The sequence below is a fragment of the Phlebotomus papatasi genome, chromosome 1, assembly GCF_024763615.1.
Source record: "Phlebotomus papatasi isolate M1 chromosome 1, Ppap_2.1, whole genome shotgun sequence".
Lineage (NCBI taxonomy): Eukaryota > Metazoa > Arthropoda > Insecta > Diptera > Psychodidae > Phlebotomus > Phlebotomus papatasi.
This window is the reverse complement of record NC_077222.1, coordinates 33,673,663-33,684,162: the sequence shown is the minus strand read 5'-3', so window position 1 is coordinate 33,684,162 and position 10,500 is coordinate 33,673,663. Positions and strand designations below refer to the sequence as shown.

Here is a 10,500-nt window from a genome sequence, read left to right as displayed (position 1 = left end):
TGGTATACTTGCGGCCATCGTTATTTTAATATTGGTGACCTATCTGTATTGATAAATGGGAATACATATTACATTTAAATTAAAATAATTAATTGATTGATTTACCATTCTGAAATAGTTTTACTGTGCTATCACACTTGCACATTAAAATTTTAATATGATTCATATTAATTGTCGCTGGTGAGAGTCCAAATGTGTAATTTGTGTGTTTGAATCATTTTATATTCAAAAATTGATCTATTTGTTGATAAAAAGGTAGACTTAGCCCGCAAAATTTGATATAAATTGATTTATAGCATTAATGCGAAAAATTAATGCGGTTTTCTCTTTAATTTTTTAATGTGAAAAATATTTGTGCTTTAGGTAAATTTAAACTTATTTTTGCAGGCCAAGTCCACTTCTTTATCAATAAATAGAAAAACCCCAAATATTAAGTGACTCAAAGACACAAATAATATGTTTAGACGCTCACAAGCGACAATTAATGTGAATCACATTAAAATTTTAATGTGCAAGTGTGATAACGCCGTTAGGCAGAGTATTATAGCATTGAATGAGCCCATTTCCATACCTTTTAAAATCAAGTATAAAATCATTAGTTGAATTTTTTTGAGAGTTTTTCTAATGTTTAAAAAAAGCCAAAATCTGCTCTAAAATCCACAATTCTTAAAATTTCTCAATGAAAATCACATGAGAATACTTCAAATAATTATACCACCGTTCTTCCTTACCATAATTTATTTTAAAAAAAATCATAAGGTCGTTAGATATTATATTAACAAAAATCAAGCCACAAGTTTACTTTACATAGTACAACTTTGAAATTATATTGCTTTTTACTGTAAAGATAAGAGAAGGTATGCAAAAAGGAAGAAAATAAGCTTTTTCAGTCACTGTAGACTTGTAGTTTGAGTTGTGCCCATGTAGTACTAAATGAGCAATATGTTAACTTGTTTATCCTAAACGAGGATTATTTCATCCATGCTGTATCTAAAAGAAAGTCCTAATGAAAGGAAAAATCGTGAAGCCAATGTACACGGTAAAACTTTTGGACACTGACCAAAATATTGGAACAAATTTTTTTGAAATCAACTTATACCTAGAGAAAATATTTGTTTGTTCCAAAAAGTTTTCATTACAGTTTCGTTACAAAATACAGTTACAATTTTGTTAGTTTTCTTTTGGAACCGTTTTGATACAGTGGAATGTCTACAAATTTCAGTAGATTTTGTTTTATACAAATTTGTTCCCTAAATTTGGAACAGAATTTGTTGCACTCGGCTGTTTTGTTCCCACTGTCAGGAACAAATTGGTACATATTTTTTATAACAATATTATTCCTACATCTGTAACATATTTGTTCCAAAAATTTTCGATGTCCGTGGACAAGGTAATTTTTGGAACCAAATTGTTACTCATGGGGAATTTTTTGTTCCCATTGTCGGGAACAAATCCGTGTAAGTGATTTCGTCTTACAGTTAAGGCCTATACTTCAGTCGAGATGAATTTCGGGGGCGAAAGTTCATAAAGAACATTAAATAAGAATCAACTTAAGAGTGATTTATACAGACGCGTGCATGACGAAATCATATGCGAGTGCTGGCAGCAAGAGCGGAAGGGAATCTCGAATTAAAAAAGTAAAACCATGTAGCACGAAAATTGCCACAGATTTGGCGTCCTCTTCACTTCGGTGACGGGTGACTGAGTATGAGAGGAGGGATACGCTTTTATACTAGACGATGTATTTATTGGAACAAATTCATTACTAATATTGGGTATCTTTTTGTTCCTCCTAGAAGGTACAAATTTGTTCCAAAAACTTTCGGTGTCCGTGGACGAGCTACATTTTGGAACAAATTCGTTACTAATATTGGGTATCTTTTTATTCCTCCTAGAAGGTACAAATTTGTTCCAAAAATTATGGTGTCCGTGGACGAGTTAATTTTTGGAAGAAATACGTGCCGAAATTTTTTACCGTGTATGTTATCGCTCTAAAGCTTAATGTCGCTATTCGTAACAGTTTCGTTTTTGGGTTGAATAGTTAGAGATTTACAGACGGACTGCAAGACATGATTTTTTCAAGGGAGTCTTAAGGTTAGAATTTTAGTTATTTAAAATTTTAATAATTACTTTGACTTTGGCCTCAGAGGGTGACTGCCTCCCCCTGCTGTTTATAAACTTTTCTTTAATTCTATAACTTAAGGATGGCCTTCACCGATTAGATATGGTGAATTAGATCGTTGATCGTTTAATCGATATCTCTAACCGTTTAGTCTTTGGACTAAAACAGTTACAGAACCACAGGCAATCCACAATTATATCGTTTTCGTCCTTCATTTTTATTTGCAAAATTATTAGAATATATGAATACCTTGCAGGTGGTCGATTGACTATGTATAACTTGAAATCGATGGATTATATACATAAATTGTTCCTCTTCTCTATTGTGTATTTGACTTAACATCAGCAATGAAGTGTCCCGGAGTGGTATTTTGTGTTAAGTGTTCATCTTCAAATTCTATCCAATTGACTCTTGTGGTTTTCCTATTGATGCTCTTTGATGCGCTTTTTTGCGCTCGCATGTCCAATATGAAACTTACACTTATTGCGGAACATATACTATTTGTATATAATTTTGTCAAGAAGTTGACTCATATTGGACTATTAGAGGTGGTTGAAGAAAGAAATGAAGAAGTAGAGAGAGAGAAAATGGGAAAAGAATATATGGAAGGTATGAGTGAGATGGATTGAAGATTCTCACACACCTTAAGAAAATTTGTATTTCTGTATTAAATTTCTTGTGTGTCGCACTGTGAGTACGTTCGTTGACCTCTGTGGCTCATATAGCGGTAAATTCAACTTCAATACACCTCATCTTCTTCTGCTCTTTTTCTTACCTTCCTTGACTGATCTCTTACACATCTTACCGGGGATATGATATGGTTGTAGTTGAGATCGTACACAAGACACTCTCTTGGAAGAAATGGAATAAGGAGGTATTATTACACCTTTTAAATTTCTTTTCTTTCTCCCTCATATTCTGACCAAATGTACCACGTTTGGGGTATAAAAGGGGGGTAAGGAGAAAAATTGTTGGTAAAGAACAACAACAACAAAATATCAAGATATTCTCTTTGCTCATTCTTCATACATTTATACACCTTTTGAGCCTCACTCTCAGAATCTTCCAGGTGTAATTAGTTAATTTATACCCAATGGCTCTTTTTTGTCTCATTTCTATTTGTGATCATGACTTATGAAGACAAGTCAGGGAAAATGATGAAGAATGTACCATGGAGAAGAGTGACAAATGTGCGTGATTTTTACTTCCTTGGCGAAATTAAAAGATTTTTTAGCGACAGATTTTTTGGGAGAAAATATTACAAGACATTCAATAAATTATGAAGCGAGATTGATGATGAAACGGTAACCACGTATATTGGTTTATGAACTTAAGCTCATCAATAAACTAATTAAAATTCTCTGAGAATATTAATCAATAGAGATGTTCTAACATGATGCATAAGCATTTGATGATTTTGTTTGAAATTAACTCTATTACCGGTGATCTCTAAGATTTTCAAAATTACCAAAATAGTCTGGATTAACTGGACTTCATTCAGCTAGTTTTAAATTTATTTGGGCTTTAATATCGTTTGAATGGAAATTAAGAGGAAATTTTTAAAACCTTTGTTGTGATTCTAAATCTTAGCCAATTTTCGATTTTAGAAAGAAATGGAAATAAATCGCTGTATATTAAGTCGTTGAAAAGTCTGCTTGATTTTGAACAGTATCAGAAATCGGTTGAAATGATCCGGTTTAACTGAATTTGAATCATTCGGGAATTAAATCCAGCTTACAAATTATTTAATGCAACATAATGACCACAAGTTCAATCATTAATTCTGTTTCAAAATCCAAGAAGAACTTAGATTTGGAAATTATAAGATAAATCAACTAAGATATTTTTATTGATATTATTTAAAATTGCTAATCCTTATCTAGACCTTTTTCTCATATGCAGAAGAGTTTTACATTTAAGTCTTATCGCAAATAAATATATGCATCTTTTATTGTAAAGAAATAAATTAATTGACCGTATTTAATGTCCAAGATGTCAAAAGCTTCATTTAAATTAGAGTACAATGAGGTAATTTGAAATAAAATATATAAATTGAATTTTTGTAATTTCCCTGAGAGAAGGAAAAAAGTTTCGAATACTTCTATAAAACTATAGTGAACAACTTAAAAGGGTGGTAAAGCATCCAAAAGCTTTGCGAAGTGTTCGAACTCGTAACTTAGGCCATACCTCAAAAGTACTTTCGTATCATTTACCGTTTACCGATTCTCAACCAATTTTATCCGTTTCATATATCATTCAAAAGATCCTTTAAAATAGTTTTAAGAGCAATAAAATTTATTTTCGGATTAAAAATAGTTATGTTTTCTGGAGGGGAATTCTGTAATTTTCGTGGCATTATCACGCGTGAGTTCGAAACATGACAATGCCATTCGACCTTTTTTTGTCATATCATATGAGTTCGAAAATGCAATTCATTGAATTTTAAATGAAATTCCTTTACTTGATGATTTTATGAAAATACATGGTTGATATGGTTGATTTGTTTAACAAAATTCATTGTCATTGGAATTGCCAGAAATCTCAAATATGTGACTTCTGACAATGCCACGTGAGCTGAAATGGCAATGTCACGGCTACAGAATTGCATTTTCGAAAATGCTCTCTTAAGATTCGAACCCAATTTGTCATATGGCATTGCCAGAGCGTTACAAAATTCCCCTCCTGGTTCATTACCGGTTCTCAACCGATTTGAACCGATTTATAAATCACTCAAAAATATTGACCAAAATACTTTAGGAGTAACATAGTTGAATTACGGATATAAATTAGTTATGAGATATGAACCGGTTTAGAAGCAATTGGAACCGATATAGTCAGGAGCCTATTAAGCCTAATAAAAAGTGAAGATATTTTTCACTTTATCTTTATTTTGCAGATATTGCACCGCTACTTAAACAAATTTGCTGGTAGTTCTTATATTATTTCGGCGAACATTATGAAATGTGTATCTTTAGATATAGCTTTTGACGCACAATTTCGAAATATATCAGACTCATAAGTCAATTCTCTTCAGTGCGCTATGCAAAAGCATATGGAAACAAAAAGAGAAATGAGCCTTCCAAAGTATTTGACATTTGACCTTCAATAATTCAAAATGGCGAATTTTCCGGTCATAGGTATGTTTGGGCGAAATATTCGCCTGGACCAGCTCTAAAACATATCCAAAAATTATTGAAAAAGCTTGGGCCAATTTTGAGAAAAATTGAAAAAAACATTATTTTTAGGGAATATTAAAAATGAAATGTCGAGAGGCCCCTGAATATAGTTCTATTAAAATTACAAGATCTTTCCAACGAGCCCAAACATGATACCATGAAATAATCTAGGGATTACCGTAAACGCGCGTGACTTTGCCCCTTCCTGTTTGTAAGGTTTTCGTTAATATTCTAGCACTTAAGGATGGTCTTTACTGATCTGGCTTACCATGTCAAATCGGTAAAGATCGTTCACAAACATTACACAGTAAAAACAAGATGAATTTTTCTAGTTGAATTCCCGATATTAAACCGATAATCGTAGTAATATTAGAACAAAAAGTTGAAATTTCAAACGATTATTGCTGTAAAATTCAACTTTTACTTGAAAATTAAACTATCAGTTGAATATTTAACTTTAGTTGAATATTCAACTGAAAGTTGAAATTTTCATCTGATTATTGTGGCAATTTTAAACCTTGAGTTGAGCTTTTCAACGATTATCGTTGTAAAATTCAACTTTACCTGAATTTTCAAACAATTATCGTTGTAATGAAAAGCCCACTGCGGCGACGGCGTTAGAAGTTCACAAAGGTGTCATTGTGCAGCACAAGTGCAAAAGGAAGCTGACAATCTCAACAGTTTTTCACTATTTTACGGTAAGTTTTTGACAATTTTCCTAAACCCAGGGACACAGGAAGTCAGATAGATTTCCAGAAAATTGAGAAATTTACGAATTTCTCAAAAGCTGAGGATTTCTTTGAATCATTCGACATCAATCAGCTCCACGCATGGAAATCTGAATCTGACTGTCTGAGCTCCCAAAATAAACAAATCCAGCCAAAAGAAAACTCTAGTGCTCCAAACATATCTCCCTTAAGCCTCAAAATGGAATTAAGGGAGACAAAAAGTATGCAAAACATATTTTTTTCCTGAGAGAGCAAAACAGGGAAACAAAGCGTTCTAGCTTTGCGAAATGCTCGACCTCGTGTTTTATATAAAAAAATTTAAGAATTAAAGTTACTGTGAAAAATTCTCTCAGGTTTATCCATTTTTAAATTTTAACCAAATTTAATTAATTGCCATCCAAAACTTTTTTACTGCTCTTTGTTGTTTTTTGCAATTTAATAATTAATTCAATTTGTATTAAGTCGGTATGTATCAAGCCATGTAAAATGAAAATATTCAAGGAAATATGTATTTCGCGAATCGAGCATTCCGCAAATCTAGAACGCTTTGCCATCCATATTTTATTATTCAGATATCAACATAGGGTATTAGTTTTATTTTTTTTTTAATTTATTTTAATTCACAGGCGGGACGGATATTAAAAATATTTATCTTTAGGAGTGAGCCACCATCCAGACAAATATTAGGTAAGTTTGCAGAATCAAAATTTTACAAGCATTATGGTTGTAGAGATATGAGTTATTGATATGAATTAATTTAAATTTGTATTTTCAATTAATTTAAATTTGTGCATAATTTTTCCTTGGTATTAAAATCGTTTTGAGACATAAGTAATCACTGAATTTTGCTTTATAAGAATCGTAAATGCATTTTAGTAGTATGGCACTGTAATTTTAAAAATGTCACGTAAAATTCCAAACACAGACATTATGCTAACAATCTGCTAATATTACACTTAAGAAAGTAGATGAGTCAAAAAGATTAGAAAATACCATACTTTCTGTAATTTTTTTCGATATTAAAATATTTATTATAATTTAAGTTGTTAAGCATATAAAATTACAACATTATTTAAATATTTTCTTAACATTTTTTAAAAAAACATGCTTTTCCGTGGACAAGATTTCTCAGAGTGTATTTATCAGAAATCAAAAAGATAAATATTTCCTATTAGCTGACGAGTAAACGCGTACTTAAATGGTAGATTTTTTAAAATAAAATTTGTATTGTTGGTAGAATTTTAGAAAAAAAAAATACAATTTTTGTCGTATTTTATACCACGTTTTCTCTTGTAAAATAAGTTGTGATCAAGATGAAAAATACTACCGTTCAAGTACGAGCTTAACTCATAAGCTAACAGGAAATATTTAGTTTTTTTTTTATTTCTGATGAATATACTCTGAGAAATCTTGTCCACGGAAAAGCATATTTTTTCAAAATAAGTCTCCGAAAATCAGGTCCCAATAGGTGAATTTTAAAGATTTTTAATTGCAAATTTCAGAAAATATAGATAAAATGTTATACATTTTTATGCTTATGAGCTCGAATTATTTTTCTGTTTATTATGTTGAAGAAAGACGTCAAAAAATAATATGCTGTTTTTTCCAAGAATGCGCGACCCACGTAAGCCCTTAAAATAAAATAGTTATTTTAAGACTTAACTATAATGCTTGTAACATGACTACATAACTTTTCCCATATCTTACTTTTTCTTTACAATTTTTATTCTTTTTTAGACAAGGACATTTGTGAATACGTTATATTTGTATGGACAATGGGGCCACTAATCCATACAAAATGCTTGTAAGGAGCGTTTTCAGTGGATATTACATCGTTCAACATGTTCAATTATTATTATGTTCCCAAAGAAGAAAATAATAAAAAAAAATACTTGAATTTATTCAAATTTGTTTTATTTATAATTTATATTAAAAAAACAACCCAAAAGGAAATTCAACTTAAAAAAAATTCAGCTAAAAGAAAATTCAACGAAAAAAAATCAACTCAATCAATTCAACTAAGCTAAATTAAACGGAAAAAAATTTCAGCCCGTTAAATTCAACTTTAGAAATATTAAACTAAAAATTTTCAACTTAAAAAAAATCAGCGGGTTAAATTCAACTAGAGATATTCAGCGAAAACTACTACGATAATCGATTTACTCCCATTACACGCGATAATCGTAGTAATTATTTTTTACTGTGTAGAATTAAAGAAAAGTTGATGAACAGTAGAGGGGTAAAGTCACACATGGAGGACAAGTCACCCGCATAATTCGGGATAATTTGCAATTTGGAATACTCATTCTTTCCGTACAGAAGTAGATCTTGAAAAATTCGAAAATCTATTTGAAGATCCAAGAAAGAGACTTTCTTACTTCTTAATACTTTCGCAAGGTGGCGGAAGTTACATCCTATTCGAATTTCTAAGTGCTCAAGTGTCAAAATGTGACGGTCTTCACATTTTTGCGTGAAAAAAAACTGAACAACGACGTTTACTGTTTTCGCCCCAGTATTTAATCACTCCATAATCACTGAGTAACTCTTGTGCCAGCTTTTTAGTGTGATATTTGATAAATTTTCCCCAACTTGTTCGAAAATTTGGTATGAAAATTCCAAATTGAATTTGAATTCTTCGAACTTCAACGACTTTTTGTGCAAATAGAGTTCCATTTACCTTTCATCCAAGACACTATTGGAGAATCAAAATCTACTTGTGATCGGGCTCATTCCTCTCGTTCAGTAATAACCTTCCCGATTTGAGAGCTCTCTCCGGTAGAAGTTTTTCCTTTACCGAATCAAAGGTATATCAGAGGGAACTTACCTAAAAACCCGTTGGAAGTTCGAACGTTTAAACCGGCGAGCTACACAAAAGTTAGTAAGTTCATAAAAAAGGACATCTTTTTGAGTGAAAATGCAATTAAGACGTTCTACCATCCTGAATTTCCACAAAACTACACAAAAATTTACTTTTTGCAGCAAAACTTTGCACACTGTTGTTGACATTGTTGACGATTGAAGTGTCAAGAATATCGAAATTCGAAATGGCAGAACAATCAGCGCTAAAGCGGCGAGTACGTGAACTTGCACTTTAGGCTTCCGGTAGATTTTCGAATGGGTTTGGCTTGGATTTGGAGTGGCTTTGTCTCTTCGAAAGGTTATTACTGAACGGAGCCATTATGTTCTTCAAAATTTCATAGATTTTTTAGTTTATTATTAGTTTATTTATTAGTTGGTTAATTTCATTTAGGGAAAAGCCTCAAAAGGATTCCTACTAATTAAAAACCTTCAAGAAACTTTGTGTTTCCAAAGCCGAGCTCTAGCAAAATTCAAAAGGCAGACTTATTTAATGGGGGGGGGGGGGTGGTTAACAGACAAACCCCAAGTCTTAATCCTTAGGGGGCAATAAAAACAAGTAAAGTGATGGAGATTCCATGCTCAGATTTCCTAGTCGCTCCCTACTAAAATGAACAATTGTCAATAAGGTCAAAAGAAACCGGACAGTCCAACTACTACCTTATATTAGACGCATTTTGCCTGATAGGGGGAAGTGGGGCACCTTTGGAATTGGGATTTTTCTACCATGTTTAAGTGGAATTGAGTCATAACATAATATAATTTAGCTTTTCAACCTGTTTGTGCAGCTAAATTATATCACGATATGGCTCAATTTTATTTAAAAATAGGTGAAAAATCTCTATTTCAAAGGTACCCACTGCCCCCTATGTAAGCTGTCCGAATTTGGAACCGTTTCGAAAATAAAAAATCGCAAAGGAAAAGAACCAGTTAGGCGTCTTCTATACGGGGAGATTTCGAAATGCACCCCACTGTGCTATGCACCGATAAGTCTCGGGAAATCTCCCCTAGTGGTTCATATCTGAGATAAATTTTCTCCACCCTCTGTTATAAATTCTCCAAATGTGCTCTAACGAAAAAAGATAGTCTGGAAGACTTTCTATTTTATTTCGAAAAGTTTCAAACGTCAATCACACAGTGCTTTACAAATCAAAGAATTTGTTAAAGAGTGGTCAAGTTAATATTTATGCCTGATGACGAATACTTCATAAGAAAGAGGAGATGAGGCACCCATCCTCTATATCAAAACCGTCTTACCGCAGGATTTTAATTTTAATTTTTGCTAAATTAAGAAAATATCCAAAGTTTTTATTTTTCTATAAATCAACTTTATTCTATTTAACTATTTCTTTATTTCTATTTAATGATGTCTATGTAAGAATTCGACCATATTAAGAAGATTACACGATACATTCAGAAGAGAGATCGATACCGTGTCCCTATTTCATCTGCTTTTCGACTTTTGATAACTTTGAAAATAGATCACGAGAAAAACACCTCTTGAAAAACAAAAAAAAAAGATTTGAAATCGCTTGAAATATCAAAATATTCGAACATAAAGAAATGGAGCTTTCGAAGAGGGAGATTTTAAGCGCCGAAAGATAGACAAAAATGCACC

General features: G+C 32.0%; 1 protein-coding gene across 1 annotated transcript in view; it reads left to right on the top strand.

Annotated features, from left to right (window-relative positions):
• The window catches only part of LOC129798860 (uncharacterized), a 152,211-nt gene that overhangs the window by 26,724 nt on the left and 114,987 nt on the right, over positions 1–10,500 (top strand). The window lies entirely within an intron of this gene.